This window comes from Rousettus aegyptiacus, unplaced genomic scaffold (genome assembly GCF_014176215.1).
Source record: "Rousettus aegyptiacus isolate mRouAeg1 unplaced genomic scaffold, mRouAeg1.p scaffold_m13_p_6, whole genome shotgun sequence".
In the NCBI taxonomy this organism is placed as follows: Eukaryota; Metazoa; Chordata; class Mammalia; order Chiroptera; family Pteropodidae; genus Rousettus; species Rousettus aegyptiacus.
The window spans coordinates 14808816-14832793 of NW_023416309.1; the positions used below are offsets into that span (position 1 = coordinate 14808816).

Genomic DNA, 23978 nt, shown 5'->3' on the forward strand with positions numbered 1-23978 from the left:
GTTCTATGCTATACTGTGTAGGGAAGTATAGGGAAACAACTGGCAGAGACTTGGTGCTCAAGTGCCCACATGCCCTCCACCTTCTCCAGGCTTCCTTGCAGTTAGGTTGGGAATGACCAGGTTCTGATCAGTGGGATATACCTTAAAGTGATGTAAGCCACTTCACGGCCTGGTCCTTAAAATGATCCTACACATTCCTCTGGCTCTCTCTTCTCTTACTGCGGCAACGCTGGAGGCCATGTGTGCCAACTGGCTAGTACAAGAAGGAAGCAGCCCAGATCCTGAGCTGCTGCTTCAAGAGCCACCCAACCTGCATCAGAAGGGATGCAAGCATAAAACAAGCCTTTGTTGTGCTAAGCCACTGAAACGTAGGGGTTGAATTGTTACTGCAGGATAACCTGTTCTGGCCCAATACACAGGTTTCTCATTATGTTGATGGGAGGGTCCATTTTGAAGGACAACTTGGCAAAACCATCAGAATTTTAAATATGCACACTCTTTGACCCCATGGAGACTCTAGAAATCTAATTCTAGGAATTAATCTTGCAGATACACTTACACCGTTACAAGGAAACATATAACAGTAAACGGTTTATAATTGTAAAAGACTAAAAATAACCTTAACATCCGTGAATAGGCAAAAAAAAAAAAAAAAAGAAGGAAAACACTAGTTAGATGATGGTACGTTTATCGGTGTAATACTCTGCAATGGTTAAAAAGAAAGAGACAGCACTATACGGTGGGACAATATTAAATATGGTTCAAGATATGAGTGATACAAGCAACGGGCAAGAGTGCGTGTGGTGTACTGCCATCTGCGTAAAAATCAGGGTGGATACACACGAATGCTGGGCACACTTAGAGTCTTTCTAGAGAGAGAAATAAGAAATTGGTAAGAGTAGTTGAGGGAAGTGGGAAACGGGTGGAGAAAGGGACCCACTTTTCACTAATACCCTCTTGTATCATTTGAATTTGTTACCATGTTTATCTATAACCTTTTCCAAATAAAAGGAAGTGGTTATAAAATAAACTGGAAAAAGAGTGCGTGGAGTCGTGTCCCAGTTCGCTGCCCTGTACAGCAGGTTCTTGAATAATGTCATTTCATCCAACATCTTTTTGTCATAATATTAAGAAGAAAGAAAAAAAACAATTCCTGGCGGGGCCACTGTGTGGAGTTTGCATGTTCTTCCCAAGTCTATGGGTTTTCTCTGAGTCCTCCAGTTTCCTCCCATATGCCAGAGATGCACACGTGGGGTGAGCTAGTGTGTCTCAGTTGCCCAGTCTGAGTGTGGGTGTGTGGGTGTGAATACACCCCATGACAAAGCGTGTCTTATCCAGGGTGGGGCCCGGCCTTGTACCCTGAGCTCAGGGGATAGGCGCTACCACCCGTGACCCTGAACTGGCATAAGCAGGTTGGAAAATAATTATCTTATTTGTTTTTATGTATCTTTCTTAAACATACGGATAGCTCACATTTATTCCAATGTTTAATATTAGAAGTGTTTTGGGTCTTTATTTAGAAGTTTGGTGATGTTATTGTGACCAGAGAGATGCTGTAGGCACTTAATTCATTTTTTTTTTTAATTTAACTCTTGTTTATATCAATTAACCTATGGTGAAATCAATTTTGTTATGTCATTTTGCTTAAAGTTGCAGCTTCCAAGAACCTATTGACAATGTTAAGTGAGGACTTAACTGTGCAGTTAGGGCTTAATATTTACTTTAATGACGAGTCTAAGAAGCTTTGTGATGAACTTAACCCAACATAAGCAAGAGAGAACTTGACAAAGATGGTGGCTATACCAGATTTGTACCAAAAAAATGCTGTTAAGCTGAGGACAACAAATAATTTTCATCCCATGGGCCAAAACCAATAGATTGGTATTGGTAGCCTGGAGCACTATGATGAGAACTGAGGTCAAACTGTGGCCTGGACATGGCCAATGCCAAAGCTTCAGGGTTCCCAGCCTAGGCCAAGGCTGATCAATTGGAAGTGACTGTCTGTAGCGTTGTATTTGGAAAGGTGGATATCCAGAGGAAGAACGTCGTGATTGCCTGGTGGGTGATGTCTGCCAATGCTAGAGGGGTAGTGTGGGTGTGGTGCATTTGCTGAGTCAGCTTTTCTATCCTGACAGCATGTGAGAATCACCTAGGGAGTTTCAGAAATTACTGAGGCCTGGGTCCCACCCTCAAAGATTATGACTGAATTGGTCTGGGTATGGCTTGGGTATGATTGTTTAAATCTCCCCAGGTAATTCTAAGTAGAATTGGCAAAGATAGGAGCCCTGCCTTACAGCACCTAGTTTCTTTAACAAGCAGTGCCTGAGGGTCTCTCTGAGAGCGGGAGTGTGCCTGTGTGGATACTAGCTCCACCCACAGGAGGACAGATATGCCGGATGAACAGGTCTGTGTTCCTTGTTTTACTCGGGACATAAGTGCTTGGGGAGTTTCTAGGCCCGTATTTGAGCAGTCCATTTAAAACTTGCTCCCCTGTACCGTGGTGTAAAGGAAAAAAAAAAATCAGTTGTTTTCCTTCCTGTGTAGGGAAAAACTCAGTTCTTCCCCACTGTGTGTTTCTTTCCTGTGTGTCTCCTTTACTTTTCACAGAACACTACTTCTGGTCACCAAGTAATGGGGCTTTTCCCCAATAACAAGTAAGTCTCCAACAAATTGTAGGGTGTCCTAGGCTTTGATGCAATTTTGGTACTACCCAGAGAGAATGTCAGACACAGGTTTAGGGTTGAGTCCCATAAAACTGCCCTTCCCCCACTGAAGGGGTCAGTCACAAGCTCAGGTTAGCAACTGTGCTTCTGACAAACTAGCCATTAGATCCCAGGGATTGGAGAGGTTCCAACGACCTTCTCACGTTTGACTAATCTGCTATAGTACTCACAACTCAGGGAAACAATTACTTATGTTTACCTGTTTATTAAAGGATATGATGAACAGCCAGATGAAAAGATACATATGGCGAGGTTTGGGAGGGCCCTGAGCACAGAAGCTTCTGTCTCTTGGAGTTGGGGTGCACCACCCTCCCAATGTGGACGTGTTCATCCACCTGGAAGTTCTCTGAATTCCATACTATTGGGATTTTATGGTGGCTTCCCCGTGTAGGCATGATCAATTATTAAGTCCATTTCCAGTCCCTCTCCTCTCTCTGGAGAAGCCAGGGGACACTGAAAATTCCAAGCTTCTAATCATGGCTTGATATTTCTGGTGACCAGTGCGCCCCCCATTCCAGGAGCCCACCCAGCGTCCCTTCATTAGAATGAGAGATGTGCCCAGTCCTCTTATCACTTAGGAAATCACAGGGGTTGTAGGAGCTCTGACAGGAACAGGTATTTCACAATATGGGATACTACCCAGCAGTTAAAAAGGCACGAGTCGTTGATGCACACAGCAACTTGGATGAATTTCGGGGATATGAAGTTGAGTGATTAAAAAAAAAAAGTCTCAAAAGGTTATATACTACATGATTCCACTTTTATAACATTCTTGAAATGACCAAATTCTGAGAAAAAGATCAGTATCACAAGAGTTAAGGAAAGGGTAAGGCAGGACGGTAGTGGATATAGCTATAAAAGGGCAGTATGAGAGATCTTTGTGGTGCTGGAAATGGTATATCTTGAATGTATCAGTGTCAATATCAATATCCTGATTGTGATATTGTACTAGAGTTTGTAAGATGTTATCGCCGGGGAAGCTGAGTAATGGGTTCATGGGATCTCTTTGTATTATTTCTTAAAACTGCATGTATATCTGTAATAATCTTGAAACAACAATAAAAAAGGTTAATTTGAAAGAAAAAAAAAACTGCCCTCCACAACAATAGGTAGGGTTTAAAGACATCTTTGGAAAATGGAGCTAGAGGTGAGCAAAATGGTCTTCCTAGGGCAAAAGAGTGAACTAGTTGAATAAAAACTGGAACTGAGTTTGGTGTTTTGTAGAAACATGGACTGGTGACTTTCCTGGGGTCTATGTATAAGGATAGGCTTGGAGGCTTTTTGAATGGGGAGGCTAACTGGGGAAGCAGAACTTGATGAAAAAGCCCCATCCTTACAGTAGGGGAAAGAGAAAGAGGGGACAGGATCCTGGAGGGAATGACAAGATATCTGAACCCTTAGCTGGAAGACCTGGTGGGACCTCCAGTCAGAGAGTAGCTGGGAGCAGCCATGGAGTCCACGTGAGGCCACACAAGACTCGGTGCCCAAGCAGAGCTGCCCAGAAATCCCTGAGAGACCTCAGCAGGTCAGTCAGGCATAGTCGTGGAGTGGAGGTGACCTAGGCAGCTATGTTAACTGCCAACATTGGCATTCATGGGTCGGTGAGACCTGGGGCCATATTTGAAGTGCTCATGGACCTACCAGGAGGCAAAGCAAGCTTCAGTGTGCTTGGTAGAAATTCTGCAGCTCCCCGGCAGGAAGAAGAAGGGTTTGAAGCACTTAGGCGGAGTTTTTAAAAAGTGAAAACATTTGAGAAAGTACCTAGTGAATCTCTGGATGATAAAAGCTCACATTGAACAAGCAAATTCATTTGCTGAGCCCTTGCTCTGGGCCAAGCATGGGAAGAGGCACCGGGAATAGAGGGAGGGAAAGACACAGCCTCTGCCCTAAGGAAACTGAGTAATAACAGAAGTTAACACTTATAATGAACCAGGCACTGTTCCAAACACACATACATGTATTCAGTCCTTAGAACAACCCCGTGAGGAAGGTACAGATAATAACAGATAATAACCGACACTGCCATATAAGGCAAGCAGAGGCCAAACAAATCGTCTTCAGTTAGGAGGTAGAATTGGGGTTTGAATGCAGGCAGTCTGGCTCCAGAATTCATGAATTCAACCACTATGTTGTATCACTGAGCAAGCAGATTTAGCCAAAAGGTGGGAGCTGTACAGCAGTGGGCAGCACAGAGTTCTGGCCAGAAACTGGTCTGCAAGGATCTGTCTGTCACCAGCTTGCTGTACAACTTTGGACAACTTTCTAGACCTCTTTGTCTCACACTCTAGGAGACACACATGGCCTCAAATACAAGGTTTTTGGAGTGTCTTAAAGAAACATGCTTTGGAGGCACAAGGCCGCTGCCCACTGCCTGCCCTAGATAAGAAATAAAAGCCCATTGCCTGTCTCAGATAAGCAGCTGTCACTGGCTGTGGAAGACAGGGAGTAGAATGCTGCTCTTGGCCCCAACCCTGCAGTTCCGCAGGGCAGCTGGGTTGCTGCAGTAGGCCAGATCCCAGAGACTGCGCGGGCCTGAAAGACAGCACCATGAAACTCAGGGGAGGAGAACAGGCCAGCACCCTGTGGGCTCCCTTCCTCCAGAATCAAGTTCAAACTCCTCCAAGTGGCATTCCAGCTGGGGACAATCTGACCACCCTAGCTTTCCAGTTGGTCTCCTTAGCTCCTACCCTGCAAAGAACAAGAGAGAATGTAACGGGGCTGGGATTTGAACTGACATCTGTCTGGCTGCAAGGCGGGGCAGAGCAGTGAGGCGGAGAGAGCACTGATTAATGGGTCAGACACACCCAAGTTCTTCCTGTTCTAGCTCTACCACTTGCTAGCTGTGTGACCCCAGGCGACTGCCCAACCTCTCTGTGCCTCATCTGTAAAACAGGATTATTAGTAGCCCCACATTAGTTTCCTAAGGCTGTTGTCACACATTACCGTAAACTCCATGGCTTAAAAGAACATTATCTTATAGTTCTGAATGTTAGAAGTCCAAGATCAGTCTCGTTGACCTAAAACCAAGGTGTCGAAAGGCCTGTGCTCCTTCTAAAGGCTCTAGGGGAGAATCTGCTTCCTTGCCTTTTCCAGCTTCTAGAGGCTGCCTGCTTTCCATGGCTCATGACCCCTTCCTCCATCTTTGAAGTCAGCAATGACTGATTGAGTCTTTTTCTTGATGTATTATTACTCTGACCTCTTCTGTAGTAAATCTCTCTCTTACAAGGACCCTTGTGATTACCTTGGGCCCACTGGTTAATCCAGAGTAACTTTATCTCAAAATCCTTCATCACACTGCAAACTCCCTTCTATTGTGTGAGATAACATATCTGCAGGTGTAGGGGGTTCATATATGGACATCTTTGGAGGGCCGCTGTTCAGCCTCCCACAGGCACCCACCTCATGAAGTGGAATACTACAGGCGAATGCTTAGCGAGGTATCTAACTGACGGGAGGCCAGGGAATGCTTAATTGCAGCTGGGCATGACAGTCTCTTTGAGAGAGTTTATAAAATATCAGTTCCTGAGGCTCACTCCTGAAGATTCAGGGGGTTGGGGATGTCTATGCATTGGAATTTTTACAAGCTCCCTAGTGACTCTGTTGGGCAGCCACAGGTGGGGTTGACTGTAATCGGCACTGAATTCATGTTGGCAATTATTCTTATTCCCCACAGCTACTTAGCACTGAACCTCAGTGCCCAGGAGCTGCTCAATAGATGTTTGTTGGATTAGACTGAACTGAATCACTCTTGGGGCCCCAAACTGCCCCTGGGGTGGGGTGGGACGGTCGAGAGGGTTTCTCACTGCTGCATCAGGGCCTGAAGAATGAGGTTCTGTGGGCACACAGAGGCTGAGGCCTCCAAATCAACCTCACACCCAGAAATGGCTGCCTAGGGGGCTGGAGTCCTTCCTCCTCCCCAAAGTCCAGTCAAGGGGGCCGACTGGGCAGAATCCAGTCATCAACGGGCCATTGTTAATGGAACAGAGGGGCTCTGTGCCCATTTAACACTTCCCTCCCTCATGAGGCTGCTCCCAGCTGAGGGCTGGCTTCTGGAGCACTATGAGGCTGGGGAGGGGGCCGTGGGGGCCCCCAGGCTATGAAGGGGGAGGATAAGGGGTGGGGGCTGGTTGGAGGCGCAGAGGAAGCTTAGAACATAAGTTAGCAGGCTGGAAAGCTGGGGGTGCTGATATGAGCACTCAGCTACAATGCCTGGAAGAGGTTCCAGTTAAAGCTGGGAATCCAGAAACAGCCAATGAAACGCACCGGACCCCAACCAGAGCCAGGCGGACAGCTTTCCCCATGGGGTGATCACGCTTGATCTACCTTCTTCCCTTTAAAAAACACTAAGGTGAAATCCATGTGGTAAATGGCACTTTCATTGCCTATGGAAGAACAGTGCTTTCAAAAGGACTGGGAGAGTTTTATGTTTTGTGGATTTGGGGTTTAAGAGGCAGGTAATTCAACCAGGGCCGGGCATCAATGTCTCTTTGCTTAGCAGACTTTTTCTACATTAAGCACTTGATATTAATAGTGTGAGCTGGATTTCAGGAGGGTTGGGTCTAAGATTCCCAAAACAGTGCCTGACCAGAATCCTCAAAAATGTCAGAAATCCACACTTATGCTAGCCATCAACAATTCTCATCTGTTGAATAAAGCGATCCTCTGGTAGTCTCTGCCAAAGGAGTACATTACTTTTAAAATGTTCGAGGAGGGTGAGATCTCAAAGTAGGGTCCTGGGCCAGCAGCAGCACCTGGGAACTAGAAATACACATTCTCAGGCCTCTCCCCCGACATCAATAAGTCTCTGGGAGTGGGCACAACAGGCTTGCAGGTGAGTCCGATGCATGCTAAAGTTTGAAAATCACTGTTCTAGAGCGATATTTTTCAAACTTCAGGTTGTACAACCATTTGGTAGGTTGGACAAGCTTTTGTAAAAGAATAGAACACAATTGTGTAAAACAGAAAATATCAGAGTGCATCATGTGTATTAAGGACACATATGGGTTTCATAAGACTTTTGTTTCAGTTATGTGTCTCTGTCTGAGGTTTTGATTAAACAATACAAAAAGATTGAAAGCCACTGTTCTCAAGCTGGAATGTACTAATTTCAACAAACTCCTCTTCTGTAATGTGTCTGAATCAGGAGCTTTTAAGGGTCATGGTGTGAGAGTTCCCTTGCCCCTGCGATGTACTCATGTAGGCGGCGAACAGATGTGAGGATCTACTTTGGGGGCAGACAGCCTCTTTACAATGTTTGCCTAAAGTTAAACTGTGCATTTTCTCCACATTTATAAAACCTTCTGCTCCTCTACTGCTACCCCCAACTCTATGTATATATACATAGGGTTGTATGTGGACCAAACGACTAACCGGTTGTATCTGAGTGATGGGACAAAAGAGTGTTTTGTTGCTTTCTTCTCTGTTTTTGACCATTTCTTTGAATTTTGAATGAAGTCTATCATTATTATAAAAACAGTAAAGTCGCTACTTCAAAAAATACAAAGCTAAAGGTCTATCTCTGTGGAAATACAGAAAAGGGAAGGCATTCTACCTAAGGATGAGGGCAGATCCCCCATGTCCTCAGAGTCATCTTTGATCAAGTGTCCACAGACATAATCCCCCAAAGGAACAGCACCACCGTCTCCCACCCGCTCTACCCCCACACACCCGTCACCCACTCCTCCTTAGCCCTTTTGTACCTCCAGGTTCTCACGCCAGCCCTGTTTGCAGCCTGGATCCTTACCATCACCCTCCTTGTCATTATACAGTTGAGAAAGGGAGGTTCCAAGAAGCTAAGCCACTTGCCCAAGGTCACCCGCTAGAGACGCAAGCTGAGACTTGAAGTGCAGCATCTGCTGATGCCAAATCTCAAGCACGTTGTTCTCCTGGCACTATTTGTTTTTCTACCTTAGGCCATTCTTATCACTTTCCACTTTGTATCAGAGTTAATGTTTGCTGTATGTACAGCACCAAATTTATAAAGAAAGTAGGAAGGAGGGAAGGATGCAAGAAGGAAGAGAGGCAAGGAGAGGTGGGGAGGGGAGGAAAGGGAGGAGGAAGAAAGAGGAGGGGAGCAGGGGAGGCCTCTGGTCACACTCAGAAGACCCTGAATACTGGCCAAGACGCAGTATTGTCTGGTCAGATCACCGTGGCCAGGCCGACACCACAGTCCCCAGATGAAGGCACCTGCCCAGCCAGACAAGAGGGGGAAATGCAGGAGCAGTCAGGAGCACAGGGTTAACCAAGAGCCTGGAGAATGCTACGCATGGTAGCTGAGGAGCCTGCTGGGACTACAGGGCAGGAGGGATGTGGGGGCCCTGGTTGTGTCCTCTTTGTCATGTGGGTGGAGTCAACGGTGACTGCTGAAGGTAGGGGCTGGGATGAGAGTAGCTGGCAAAACCTGGGGAGAGCAACACTCAGCAATGACCCGGCAGTGGGTACACTAACCATCCTGGGCAGAGCTAGACTCTGCAGGGAGCCTGTGTCATTTCCTATGCCGCTGTTTTCCAGTCGTGCCTCAGTTTGACAAGTGGTAAAACAGGAAGCTCAGCAAGTGTGATTTTAGTTGTTTTAAAACTGGACAATTTAAAAGCAGGTTAAATACAAAAAACGAATAACACTAGTTGCCTTTGTGGAGAGACCTGGGTGTCTGGGGCAGGTGTGAGAAAGAGATTTTACCATGTATCTTTTGTACCTTTCTAATTTTATACTATGGGTATGTATTACTTATTTTACAAAACTTAAACTAATAAAATAGATGCAGGTGCCAGTTCTTTTGAGGTGAGACTCTCCCATTTTGGACAAGTCATTTTAATAAGCCTCCGAATTTAAGCAGAGGCAAAGCCAGAAAAGAAAATTTAGGGGCAATGAAAAGCAAAAATGATCATACAGCCAAATTTAACTGTCTACTTTCTCTGAGAGAAAAGCAACAATTCTATAGAAATTATTACTGTAGTGACTGGGCCTGGGACTGATGAGGTGGGTAGTAACTGGTTCGGGTCCACACCCTACTGTGGAGGGAGAAAAGGCGACCCCCAAAGCCCGAGGGGACATGTGGGCTAAGGCGGGCAGTGTGAGGGGGAGCTGCCCTGCAGACCGTGGAATCCTAGGTTATTCTTAGATATTCTGGGGAGGGCAACTGGAATCATGTTAACCACGTGAACCTGGGCATTAAAGGGGATGAGGGACCCACGAAGGCTGCAGACCCTGCAGACCTCTGGGAGTCTGGCACCTGTCCACTGAGAGCAAGGTGATCTGTCACATCTGGGTAATCACAGAGGCCAGGCATCTCGTGGAGGCCCTTTGTTTCCAGGCCCTTCCAGGATCAGGGTGGCATTGGCACTCAAGCAGGAAGAGGGGGGTGGAGAAGAAACATGTCCTGCAACCCCCAACTGAAGCCTGGGTAGGGCCCCTATGGCATCAGAACTGCTCCTCGAAAAATGATGACTCATGGCCCAATGGAAATCAGTTTTTCTCTCACCCCAGAGGGTCACTTGCCAGGGAAAACAGGGACTCATGAGAGTAGACTGAATCAGAAATGCAAGTCTGAAAACAGAGCCAGCCCGCACCACTAGAGGTCAGAGGGCAGGCTAACTCCACCCTCCTGTCTCTCTGCGGAAAGACGGAAAGACGAAAGATGTGAGTCTCAGTTCCTCCCCTTTCCGGTCCAGGGAGTTCAGGAGAGCCAGAAAACCTAAGTAAGCCTCAGTATCCTCACTTGAAAAATGGGGATAATCACGCCCAGAGACTCAGTGTAGGCCTGGTCACTGGGCCCTTCTCTGGGCTGCTGCGGGGTGGACAGCACAGGAGGGAGGGGAGCTGCGGCCGTAGCTGAGGCAGACTGGCATCCTGTGCCAACAGACTGGGCTGAGGAAGCTGGCACTCGGCCCCTTGCTTGACTCACACTCCTTTTTCCAGGTCTGGCCCACCAAAAGCAGGACAGGCGCCCCCTGAGCCCCTGTGTTCCTTCTGCAGGGGAGAGTCTCACTCTAAAGGCCATAAGAGCTGGATTTGCATGGCCAAGGAACTGAGCTCTCTCTGCCACCTCCTAATGGAACCATAATCTCCAAAGGTTCTGGTAAGTGACCCACACTCTAAGATGAAAACTTTCTGGCAGTTCCTGTCTACAGCACACCATCTGGCAGGCACAGGTTCAGTACACTCCACCTCCTGTAAGTCTCGGGTAGTTTCATTTCAACTGGATGGTAGAGTGGTTAAGAGCATAGATATGTCTGGCATTGAACAGCCAAGGGTTTGAATTCAAAGGCTGTGTGACCTTGGAAAAGTCACCTAACCTCTCTGGGCCTCAGTGTTGGCATCTGAAAAATGGGGCTACCTCATGCCATCAGATTGATGCACATAAATCACTCAGCCTGTGAATGCTTAGTACATAAAGAGCTCTCAGATATTAAACAGTGCCTTCCAGAAAGGCAGAGGCCTAGTGCTGGGTACACAGCTCAAACAGGCTTTCCTTTTTAAAAATGATTCCAAGAGAATAACAGGCATCATTCTCAAAGCTGTCCCCTCCCCGCCCGGAATTCCAGTCAGAGGCCTGGTGTGGAGGCCTCTGGAAGATCTCTGTGCTCATCACCACTCCTGGAAGCTCTTGCCTCAGAAGGGTTTATGTGTTGGGGTGAAGTGGGGGGCCCCAGGTTGGGTGGGGAAGGGAAGGACAGTGGGAGACGGCGGTTGGGGAGGAGAACCCAAGACAGGAAGCCGGGGAGCAGATCTGGCCTTGTCACCTGGGGAGTGCCCTTGTAGGACTTTGGGCACCAGATCACCAACAGAACTACAGAGGGCAGACCGACAGGTAGGCAGCAGACAGCAAGGCTCGGTGATGTCATGTTTTCCCAGAATGACTCAGTGGCTTGCGCCTGGGCTGTGAATGGTGAGCTGTGCGCTGTGGCCGCAGAGCCTCCCGTCTCCTTGCCCTCCAGGCTTGCCCAGCACCTCTCCTCCTGTCACCTCCTGCCTCCCCGTCCCAGGGAACCATGGCTGCAGCATTCATGCTCTGCTCCTCACTGTGACCCCAGCCCAGGGCACATCCCCATGCTGCCTCTGTCGTGTCCAATCTCCACACTGGGGGAAGACCTAAGTTCCAGACAGACCTGGGTTTTATTACTACCCCTGAGTCCTCTTGGCTGAGTGACCTTAGGCGGGTTGCTCTGCCTCTCTGAGCCTCAGTTTCCTCATCCGTAAAACAGATGCATTGCTAACAATCTTGCTGGGTTGTGTGGGGCTTACTGAGAATGTCTGTAAAGCACTTGGCACATAGTAGGTGCTTAGCAAATGGACAGTACAACATTCAAGGGCCTCTACGATCTGACCTCAGTTTACTTACTCTCTCTTCTTGATGTTCACTGTGTACAAGGCACTGCTCTAAACACTTGTATAGAAACACATTTTATTCTCCCATCAACCTCATGTGTTGGGTACTATTAGTAGCTCCATATTACAGATGAGAAAAGTTAGGCACAGAGAGGTTAAGCAATTTGGTCATGGTCACACAGTCAGTAAGTGGGGAGCAGTGTTTCCATGCAGGCAGCCGGGCTCTAGAGCCCGCATATGTAACCACGACCCTTCCTGCCTCATCTCTCTCTCTCTGTGCATCCTATAAATTATAGTTCGTTCTAATTGGACTCCTCCTCATCTCTGCACTTGATCCGAACTTGCCCATCCCTGTGCTTTTGCCTAGGTTCCCTCTTGCGCTGGAATATCCACCTGCCCATGAAGTCTTTCCCTCCCTCATGTCCACCTTTGTGGGCTCATCACTGTTGAATCCAAGGTAGTTATCTGCGCTGGTCTCCTCTCCTCTTCCAGCCTGGAGGTGCCTTCTGCTACCCCCAGCCCACCCTGCAGTGTCAGGCATGAGCAGGTACACAGTGCCTGGACAGACGATGCCCTGGCCAGGGCACCCTCATGCGTGCGCCCCAGGTGGAGTGGAGAAGAATGCAGCACTCAGGGCCCCACTACTTCTGCGAGGACGGCTCAAGGGCTGCAGCTGGAACTGTCCCCGTGGAGGCAGCCTGACAGCTGGACTTCTTTGTCTCTGCTTAGGGGAAAGGGCCCGGGCACAGGAGGCCTCCATCGCCTGGGGGTCAAGGCCAACTCTGGAGAGGCTGAATATTTGTCCATCCGCCCAGGCAACAGAACTGACAAGGACTTGCTGGTGGGGTTGAGTAGTGGGGCCCATGGTGTAACCACCCACCAGCCCGCCTAATTCACAGGGGCCTCTCAGAGTTTCAGGCCCATCCTCAGGCTTCTAGCTCAGCATCCACAGGCCAGCTGTCTCCTCCCACTCACCATGACTGCTACTACCTCTGCCCAGGCACAGATCACTCCCAGCAGGCAGCCACGGGAGGGCCGCTGACCTAGGCTACCAGAAGGTGACATCCAAGCTGAGGCCTGAGGATGAATGGGAGCTGGCCACAAGAAAAGACGGAAGCAGAGAGTGTTCTCAGCAGCTGGAAAGGCTACAGGGAGCAGGACACGTACAGATGGGACATGAGGACAATTTGAAACTCGGAACACCTAGTACAAGGTGAGGGCTGGTGAAAGAGGAGGCTGGGGAATAAAATTCACTGGAAGATCACAGGGCCCATAGAAGACATTAGGTGTCCCGAAGAACTCAGTGCTTACTCCAGGGTGGGGTTTCTGTCTTACTGGAATGGCCGTCAGGGAGACAGAGTCCCCAATCTCCCAGTTCCTTCTTGTTAATTTAAATCCTTTCTGCTGCCATCTACGCCACTTCCCGAGACCGAGTCATTGCCAAGGGGGAAGGGCAGTCAGCAGATGGCCTTGCAAAAGAGGCTGCTGCACCCTCAGAAATACCCTTCTTAGGTCAGCCTGGGAAAGGCGAGGCTCAAACATCCACTCGCAGTACCCACAGGGGCTGTGGCTTCACCTGAAGCCTGTCTCCCCAGAACTTCCTGGCCCGAACTAGTGGCATGCCCTGGCCACAGTTATGAAATAAAAAACAAAAATAAAAAAGTTCTTGTGTCCCATTTAGCATCTTGGGCTGCAGCCACAGTAGGAAAGACACACACAGGTAGTATCGTGGCACAGTTAAGATTACTGACTCTGGAGCGGGGCTGCAGGGCTCAGACTTGGCTTTGCACTTATTGGCTGTGGGAAGCTGGCAACTATTTTGCCTGTCTGGTTCTGTGTGCCCATCTGTAAAATGGTAATAACAGCAATACCTACCTCAGGAACTTTCTGTGAGAACTCAATGAGCACAGGCAGGAAAGGTGTGAAGTATGATACTGTGCCTGCTGGTTGTTATCACCATTATTTCCTGTGTACCCTACCCCCAGGCACCTGCACCAGATGCAAGAGGATGAGGAAAAGTAAAAGAGAAATAGCATCTTTCAGAATAAAAATAAGACAGGGTGTCTGACCTTTGTGGTTGAGGTGTTTCGGTTCTTGGTTCCCTGAGAGGAGAACTACCCCTTCCTGACTCTAACTCACAGATTCTAGGTTCTAATCTCAGGCCTCTTCAGGCATATCTATCCTTAACCCTGTAGCAACAGGCCTTTTCCAGAGAAGGGCCATGGGCCACCCCAAAGCCCCGCCTGCGTGGTCAGAGTTGTGAAATTCTTTGCTGAAAATCGGTGCCGTCTCAGCCAAGGGGTGGCTCGGTTTGTTTTCAAAATATTTCCTCAGATAGCATTGCTTTGGCTCAGACACTTTAGCACTTTCCAGAATCCTGCAGATGGTAAGGCAGCTGGAGAGGAAGGGAGAAGAGGGAAGGAGGAGAGTAGGAGAGGCCCAGGGGCTAAATCTCAGGTAGCTGAGTGGACTTGCAGGCACAGGCACGAGCACTGCACGTGTGAACAGACATGCGCGCACAGGGCGAATGGAAAGCAGATCAACCTGTAGAAGGGGCTTTCAACCATCTACGTTGTGGAGGCTTCTTAGGAAACAGAGCTTCTGTTGGAAGGTTAGCTCTCACTATGTACGGATACATCATCTAAGGTCACAGATATCAATTCATTTACAGCCCTATCATGTATGACCTATTACCACCCCCCTCTTATCGATTAGGAAACTAAAGCTCAGAAAGGTTAAGTAACTCACCCAAGGTCATACAGCCACTAAGCAGTACTGTGGGCATTCTGTGCTCTTAATCATTACATAATTTGCCTTTCAGAATGAGTGTGTCCCCATGTTTGTATATCTGTATGTGTGCATGTACTTGTGCCTACAAATGTTTCAGTGTGTAATGTGGCTGTGGGATATATCTGAGTGTGTATGCATTTCGGCCCATGACAATGTATGTGATGACCTGTGAGTATGTGGGTGGACCGCCTCTCTCCCAAGCTATGGGGCTCACCCACTAAGTTCCCTCTAAGCTGCCTGACAGCAGCAAGCCAAAGGGACTCCCCACCAGGAGGCAGCATCCAGAGCATTCTGGCAGTGCCCACTCCCCAGATCTGAGAAGTTTCAGTTTGCTGACCCAGCTTGGCACAGCCACATACAATAAGAAGGCCTCTCAACCACTCCCTGGGTCAGGGAGAGAGACCCTCATCTCCCGACCCTGCCGGGGAACTGCCCCCACCCCAGAGCCCTTGTTCTTCCCTTCTCATGGGGTGCTGGGTTTTAGAGTGGGTCAACTAAATTAATTGAAGTTATTAAGTTATCATGAATTTGCTTCTAACCCAATAGACATAATGTTCAAGCTTCTTGAACTCACACCCCTGTGCCCTAAGCTGATGAGGCCTAAGCTGATCTGACTCTGGTCAAAAGCAAAGAACCTTGACATTCTAGTTAGTCCAGAAAGCCATACAATGTAAATGTATGGTTTTTGTGGGTTTCTTCCCATGTTAGCCCCACCTTGGAGGGACACGACAGGAAAAAATTAACTTTGGTTCATCCACTCTACAGCGGTGTTTAAGATGCAAAGCTTCGTCAGATGCCACAAAACCGGGAAAAGCCTCCACCATTCTCCGTCATTAAAGTCAAACTCACCAACCTAGAGACTACCCTCTGTCTTGCTGAGCAGGGCAAGGCTAAGAGACTTACTCAGATGGAACGGAGCTGAGCTGCAACCCCCGGAGGTCTTTTCTCCCACAGGCTCCTCTGCCCCAGCCGTTAGTTAGGGTGCCAGTGTCCTGCAGCACAAGGACAGACCAATGGTGGGTGTGTTTCCTGCCTTTTGAAGCTCTCAAAGTCAAGGAGAAGGGGCTGGACTAGGAGGGGGCGGGAAGGAGGGAGCTAGAGAAGGCGGCCAGTGAGCCAGGTGTAGCCATGGGAGGGGAGGCCAAAACAGAGCTTCCAGGCTGGCCTCTGAGATGGTTGTTTATTTGTGGTATTCAAGAGACGCTGAGCTGGGAATTGGCTTATTTATTTTCCACACTTTTCCTCCAAATCCTTTTCAGAGAGTTCTCAGAACCCCAGAGATAAATTTCCCAGGGCCCCAAAAATCCCACAGTCCCTCAGCGCACAGCCATCTTTGTGGGAGGGAGGCAGGGTGCAGGGGCATGAAGGGAGAGGAGAGGCATAGAGAGGGAGGGTTAGGGAGGATGGATACATGAAGTTGCTGGTGGTCAGGGCTCCCACGGTCTCCCTGTCCCCCACTCCATGCTAGGAGAAGGGGTTGCAGGAGCAACCAGCCAAATTTGAGGCAATGGAGACGAAGGCTGAGTATGTTCACCTCCAAGCACAGAACAAACTGTCCAGTCAGGCAGGGACCACGCCACACTCAGCTGTGAAATCCACATGCTCAGGGCAAGACAAGCAGCATTTTATCATTTGTTTAGGCATCAGAAGAGGAAAAAAAAGACCTATATTTCTGTTGAAGGAATGAAAAGGAGAACTGTTTTCCTTTCCTCCTGTGTGACTTCACGAAGGGCAGAGACCTCTCTGAATGTTTCCTCATGGCTAATGTTCCCTGTTTTGTGACTTCCCAGCAGAGGGACTCAAAGCTGCCCATCCCTGGCCTTCACCCACCATCTGCCAACATTCTCTAGTACTCCCATGTGTCAGATATCAGGATGGAGACAGGTATATAAATATACACAAAGATGAATAGCCATTGTCCCTTGGGCGGGGGCAGCTTCTCTCCATACTTAGTCTCCCAACTTCCATCCTGGACAGCATGTTCACTCTGCACTGGAGCGGGGAGAGGAACTTGGGCACTAAGACACACCCAGATGGGCTTCCTGTGGAAGGCAGGCTGGGCCTTCTGGGTACTGTTCTTCGTTTCAGGTTGCCAACTCTTCCCGTACTATGGACATGTATATCAGAGGTTCTTGGAGCTGAGGTGGGAGTGGGCAGAGTAGTGAGGACCCTGATTCAACAGGGGCAATCTCTCTCAGCCCTTCAGGGGTATAGAATACCAACTAGACTGAAAACACGGCTGGCTGCCCCTAAGTGCCTGCAGGAGTGTCCTTGCAATTCCTTAGCTTCAGGACCTTGGGCATCCACTGCACCTCTCTGAGCCTCATTTCCTCATCTGTAGAGATGATAACCACTGTCCCTCTGTGAGGCATGTGTGAAAAAGCATAAGCTGGGGACCAGGTGAGCCTTGTGGTTATCATCCTTCCCACCCCTCTGCCCCAGCTCTCCTGAGGATCTGACACCGAAGAGGAGTCCAGCTTTCCAGGGCACGTGGTGCAGGGGTGGGAAGGACAGCCATTACATGTCCCTTTAATTTCACCAGGTAAGTGATGACAGGAGGTAGCAGGTGTTGATTTTCCTACATAATAGATTTCTATCCTGGAGAGGGCCGAAAAGGGAAAGGGTTACAGTCATCCATTTGAGGATGTTTACTTGGCAATTTCTCCCAAATCCAAACTTGTGACTTATAGGGTCACAAGTGGCAGCTTTGTCCCCACTTCTCAGATAAGCAGCAAATCATCTCTCACTGGAATTACTGCAACATCTCCCTGTAATCGTTCCCAAACTCCCCGCTTCCTGACTTCAGTCCACATGGAAGACTCCAGCAGCCTGGTGCCACCCAGCCTTTGATTCCCATGGCCCATGGTAACCCAGGCTGGGAACAGTATGTGGAAAAAGAGGACTGTAGTCAGAGGCCCTAGGACCACATTAGTAAGTGCATCAGGGTCGCCTCCTCGTTGCCATGGAGAACCAGTAGAGACCTTAGAGACAGCCTGACATAGTGAAGGCAGCATGGGTCCAGAGTCTGACATCTGGGTCCAGAGTCTGACATCTGGGTTCAGATCTTGGCTTTGTCCCTCACCAGGCATATGACCTTGAAAAAGTTATACTATTTAACTTTCCTGAGCCTCGGCTTCCTAATTTATAAAATGGTAACCTCATAGGTATGTAAGGGCTTAATGAGAAAATGTAGGTAGAGCTCTCGAGTCACAGAAGACATAATTAAAGTGAAAAGTGATATTGAGAAAGTACTGGCTGTAGCATTCCACCTGAACTTGGCGGTAGCCAAGCTCAGATCATTCCCTCTCTCATTTGGGACCACAGGCCTGGGTGCTGCCCACATGCTTTGCTAATTTCAGCATGAAGATAATTTAGAAGTTTGAATTGCACACTAAACCTAGTCACAAAGGGACAGGGTGGGAAATGACCCACTTCTTTGCAATTACACGGCCCCCACATCTTGCATGTTCCCAATCTCATGCCAGTAGGGAGTCATTCTCAAGTCTGCTTGCAATCCCAGCTCCAAGAACATGAGATGGTGTTGCTCTTCTGGAAAGCTCATGCCAAGTGGCACGGAGCCCTCCCCCCCCCCACCCCCACTCCATGTTCAGTGCAGGGAATGCGACTGCCCCTTCACCTGCTGCCTATGGTGCCAAGCCCCTGCTGGAGAATACAGCTTCCAGACCCTTCACAAGACCCATCTCCAGCCAGGCCAGCAGAAGCCAGGAAAAAACGCCCCACACCACCCCTAACTGAGCCAGCTGCAAAAATGGAGACTTTTCTACTTTTCTGCTGCCTTTCTTAGGGGAGCAGAGGCCAATGATGAAACTCAAGTCCCAGATGCCAGCCCACAGGGCACATCGGAGCAAGCTGCATGGGCCACTTCCCCAAACACAACTTCAGATACAATGAAAATAACGCTAAGGCTTCAGAATCACTGTGGTTTCTCTGCGACCTTGGAATCTTAAACCTCCCCCACCCCGTTTTACACTTCCACACCCAGGCCTGGAATCTCCTCAGCTAGTCCCCCTGGAAGTCGCTCTGAGGAAGCACATCCGCTGGGGGAAGGGTCTCTGCTTCCCTCACAGGCCCTGTCACTGCCACCTCCCAGCTGTCCAGCTCAGCACCGGCCTGCCAGCCTTTTCCACTCTGCTCATAGACCCCAGCATGCCAGGTCTGAGTTTATGAATCACTCCCTCCTCTCTCCCGGCCTCGCCTCCGGAAGGGCTGCGAACACCCAGACACATCACCCAGACACCGATTTTCCACACCAGACTTGCTCCTGATGAACCCCGAGAACCGACTGCAATGTCTACATTCCCCTCCCCACTTTTCGGCCTCGGGGTCTTGGCCACGATTTCCCAAAGACAAGGCAGCCAGCCCCCTCACCTGCCCGTCACTCTTTGGGGGCTCCTCACTGGAGGTCTGCAGAGGCAGCAGACAAAGACCTGGATTTATTTAAGGGCAGGAGGACACGTTTGGCGTAAAGATCCACGTCCCCGCGCTTGGGATTGTAAATTTCGGTCTTCAGCGTGTGCCTGGGCTGAGTGGCGCGTTCTCAGAGAGCGTGCGCTGTGTCTGTGGCTTGAGTGATGATGAGCTGCGTGTGTACCTGGCAGTTGTGACTCTGGGTGCAGTGGGTCTGGGGGTTGTGGGTGCCTGCGTGGAGTTTCCCCCGAGCCAGGATCTCTCCCTCCCTCCCTGCGTTTCGCCCCCTCTTCCTCCAAAGTTTGGTGCGTGCGCCGGGACAGGGAAGGTGGAGACGCACAGCTGGGCGGCCTCCTCCGGGTCCCGGAGGCGATTCCAGGACGACAGCGCCCAACTTACCCCAGGCGCCGAGCCTCCTCCGGCGGGGGCGGATCCGACTCTCCGCTGCTCGGGTGCCGCGCCGGCAGCATCCGCTCACAACTTTGCCTTCCTCTCGGCAGAACCAGCTCCCTCACGGCCCGGCTCTGCGCCCTCCCCGGGGACGGCGGCGGGGAGAGTAGAGGGAGGGAGGCGCGGGCCGGCCCAGCGGGTTCGCACGCCGGGCGGGAAGAGGCGCCAGGCGGGCGCAGTCCTGCGCAGCGGGCGAGCGAGCACTCGGTGCTGCCTGGCGCCGTCCCCGTTCGGGCCCGAGCCGGCGAGCGGCTCGCGGCGGCTGTGGATTCCTGAGCGGTGTCCAAAACGCCCGGGGAGTCTTCCTCCTCCTCCTCCTCCTCCTCTTCCTCCTCCTCTTCTTCTTCCTCACCCCACCCAGCTCCCACCCCTGCGCGCCCGTAACTTGGGAACCGTTGGCAAACTTGGTGCAGCGCGGGATACGCGCCGGCCCGGCCTCCGGGTGAAGGGAGGGGAGGAGAGGGAGGAGCTGAGGGGGAGGGGGAGGCGGCCGCCCCCGGGGAGCCGTGCTCTCCGGGACCCCTCTATGGGCCTTTGTTCCGGGCGCTACACCTCTGCCCGCCCCTCCCCGGGATCTCACTTGGGGCCACTCGGATTCCCCCCTCCCCGCAGAGAGTCTGGGAGGAGCTCCTGGGCCCTGGGTGGGTAGGTAGGGGAGATGCCGCGTGGAGACGGTCGCAGCATCACTCTGTTGGAGCCCCTAGGGCAGTTACTGGCCTCTCATCTTGTTCCTCCTTAGGCACACCCCTCTGGTTGTGTTCTCCGCCATCTCTGCCCCGGGGGTGGGGGAAATCCTCCCCCCAAAGGGGGACTGGTGGTCCGGATGATGGTCACCCAGGCTTACAAAGACTACAACACCCCCTCTCTGGGCAGTCACAGGTCACCACTGGCTGGCCCTTTTGCTCCTCGCATGGCCAGTCCAGGGCTCCTGGAATGCAAGACCAGGGAAGTGAGAAGGAAGTAGGGTTCACGTGGACCAGCTGGACCCTCCCCGGCAGCTAGCACCTTGGGCCAGGGGGCTGTTGGTTGAGTGGGGACACAGTTGCCTCCCGCGCTTGGGGCAGTGCCCAGCTGGGCTTTGGGGTACGAGGCTGGCTTTGCCAGGAGCACAATAAAGCATTCGAAATTGGAGCCTTCCTCTTACTTGCCTGAATCCCAGAGATGCCACACCTAGGGTTAGATTTCCGGCTTGCCATGCTTTTCTCCTGAGTCCCTCAGCACTTAGTAGTGTGAGCTAATTCAGACCTCTCTGAGACAGTGGTCCTGACATTTAATGGGAATCAGGTTTAGACACAATAAGTCATTTTCTGTAAAGGAGAAACAGGAAAATACAAAAAAGCAAAAATTCATCATTTGCACTTGGCCCCCTGCTGTCATTCTCCACATTTGTCCATGAGAAACCCAAATAGAATTTAGCATGATTTCTGCCTTCCCCGGAGCTGATCTTCATTCACAGTTTGGGCAAGTCAGAGGTCCCTGGTCATCTGGGTCCAGACCAGCCCAAGCTTCCACTAGGCGGTGGACTGGAGGGAGCCTGAGCCAAGTGATCCAGCTTGTAAGGTGAGACCTTGGGTCTCGTAGCAGAAAAACCTGACTGAGTGCTTCTGTTCTATTATTAACAGTTCTGTGACCTGCTACAGGCAACTAGAGATTTAGTGAGAATTCAGACCCCAGCTCACCTGAATCCCCTCTCTGCCTCTTCTGAATCTCCCGGCAACCCTCGCTTCTCATCAACAGGAGGCTGGCCTCTGCACTGTAATCAGTCTGCATGCCCTTCAACAGGTTTTCAAAGCCAGTATCTTCACACATGGGTTTCTCCAGACTCCATCACCTTTTCTCAGAAGGGAGAGTCTATTATTCAGTGTCACAAATCTGTCACAAAGCTACATTTACAGTTAAATAACTGTACCTGCTGGCCTTATAAGGGAGACCATCCTGTGGGACATGTGGAATCTTGGATCTTATTGCCAGAACTTGGTGACATATCTCAGGGTATACAAAGGCCAAAACCTAGAACTCTGTATCTCCATCAGATTACAGAGATTGTGACTCTCTGCTACTGAGGTGGGTGTGGGAAGGAGGATCACAAGTGGTCACTAGGAAATTCCCGTGTTCACCAAATACTTGTTGGACACATGTTGAGCACTGGGGCCCACAGAGGTAAACAAGTCTTATTTCTACCTTCTGTCTGGAGAAGATAGACCTATGTCTAAATAAATTGTAGTACAATGTGCTGTGTGAGATGAGGCTGGGGCTGGGCACTGAGATGGAGTGGGCGTCTCCAGAACAAGACCATAGGCTTGCACAACTCCGGGGAGCACCAGGCACATGGAATGTGATGTGACTCTTGGCCCCTGGAATTGTGCAATGCTGCGGCCTTACTTCTGGAGCTGAAGACTCCAGGCCTGGGTATATGAAGTGAGCTGAGTTCTGCAGGTAGAAAAGATAATAGAGGTCAAATAGGGCTTTTCTAGGTGAAGGGATGAACAATTGAAAGAAAAGGGTATGAAAGCTTCAGGCTGGCATGACAGCCAATACTTGGGCCTTCAGCGAGTGTCTCTGAGAGGCATAGGGTAAAGGTCTGGTCCAAGACATTGGTAATTTTTATCCTAAAATAGTTTCCCCACAATTGCTCTGCCAAGAGAATAGGTCTCAGTTTGTTTGTTTTTACCCTGTTTGAAAAATTGAAAGAACTTTGCAGTCCAGAGTCAGAATTGCAGAGCGGTTAAGAATGTAGGAGCCCGAGCACCATTTTAATCAAGCCATCCAAGTTAAGTTCACTAAGAATAGAATACAACTTCATTATGTGCCTTCTAATGTAATACGCTGAGAAGGACACAATGTTGAGTATTCCTGCCCCTAAATACATCACCTGAATCTAATCATGAGAAAATATCAGACAAACTAAGGGACATTTACAAAATAATTGGCCTACAACATTTAAAATGTCGATGACATGGAAGACAAAGAAAAAGGCCATTTTAAATTAGAAGAGACTAAAGAGACCTGAGTGCTATGGTAGGCAGACTCTAAAATGGTCCTCAGTGACACCCCCACTCCTGGTGTTCACATCCTGTGTAATCCCTTCCTTTGGAGTGAGCCTGGACCTGGTGACCTGCTTGTAATAAATAATACGGTAGAGATGATAGGATGTCACTTTTGAGGTTACGAAATACTAATTTAGGTTACAGAAGACTGTGACTTCTATCTTGCTAGCATTCTTTCTCTGGCTCTTCTCAACCCTCTTAGTCTGACTAAATAAATTGTTAAATTATGAACTGCACTCTGGAAAGAGCCATTTTTCAAGGAACTGAGGAAGGGAGACTTCTAACGAACGACCAGCAGGAAACTGAGGCCCTTAGGCCAAAACAATAGTCTGCGGTAATTCAGATCCAGCCAACGATCACTGAGTGAGCCTGACTGCAGATCCTGCTCCATTTGAACTTGAGATCACTGTTGCCCTGGCCAACATCTCAATTGCGGCTTTAGGGGACCATAAGTCAAAGAGCCCAGTTAAGCCACATCCAGATTCTGACCCACAGGAACTGTGAGATGATAAAGGTTGTTTCGAGCCACTAAGTTTTGGGGTGACTTGTTATGCAGCTACATAGAACGAATACAACCACTAAATACAATGTATAATCCTGAACTAGGTCCTGGAGCTAAAGAAAATATTACTGTGAAAGATATTATTTAGATAAGTGACAAAATATAGAGACCGAATGAATAATAATATTGTGTCATTTAAATTTCCTGAATTTGGTAACTGTACTGTTTTGTAAGATGATGTTGGTTCATTAGAGATAAACGTTGAATATTTACAGTCATAATTTCTGCCACTTACTCTCAAATGGTTCAGAAATAATAGAAAATATACATATTATATGTAATATGTAAGTTTCACTTATCTATTAGTTTATCTGTTATATAACAAACCACCTCAAAACTTAATGACTTAAAACAACAAAACTGTATTATTTCTCACAATTTTGTGGATTGACTGCACTCATCTGGAAGACTCCTCTGTTCCATGTGGCGTCAGCCACTGACTGTGCTGCCTTCAGCTGGCAATTGGGCTAGGCGGGAAAGTCCTAGAAGACTTTACTCCCATGTGAGGTACCTTCGTGCTTCCTAACTCAACACGGCCTTACTCTCCCCATGTGGCTAGTTTGGCTTCCTCACAGCATGGTAGTTTCAGAGCAGTCAGATTTCTTACAGAGCGGCTGGCTTCCAAGAAAAAGTGTAAGCTGTGTATCCTCT

The 23978-nt window shown here is 49.3% G+C and overlaps 1 protein-coding gene across 2 annotated transcripts in view; it reads right to left on the bottom strand.

Moving 5' to 3' along the window:
• Window positions 1-20258, bottom strand: part of CHST3 (carbohydrate sulfotransferase 3) — a 37412-nt gene extending 17154 nt beyond the window's left edge. Inside the window, exons 1-2 of one of the 2 annotated variants that reach the window (XM_016162315.2) lie at window positions 19668-20258; window positions 15744-15832 (exon numbers count right to left, since the gene is read on the bottom strand). The gene's annotated coding sequence lies outside the window, so the exon portion shown is untranslated. The remainder of the gene's footprint in view (window positions 1-15743; window positions 15833-19667) is intronic. The other variant, XM_016162317.2, reaches the window with a different exon arrangement.
• Between the last annotated feature and the right edge of the window lie 3720 nt (window positions 20259-23978).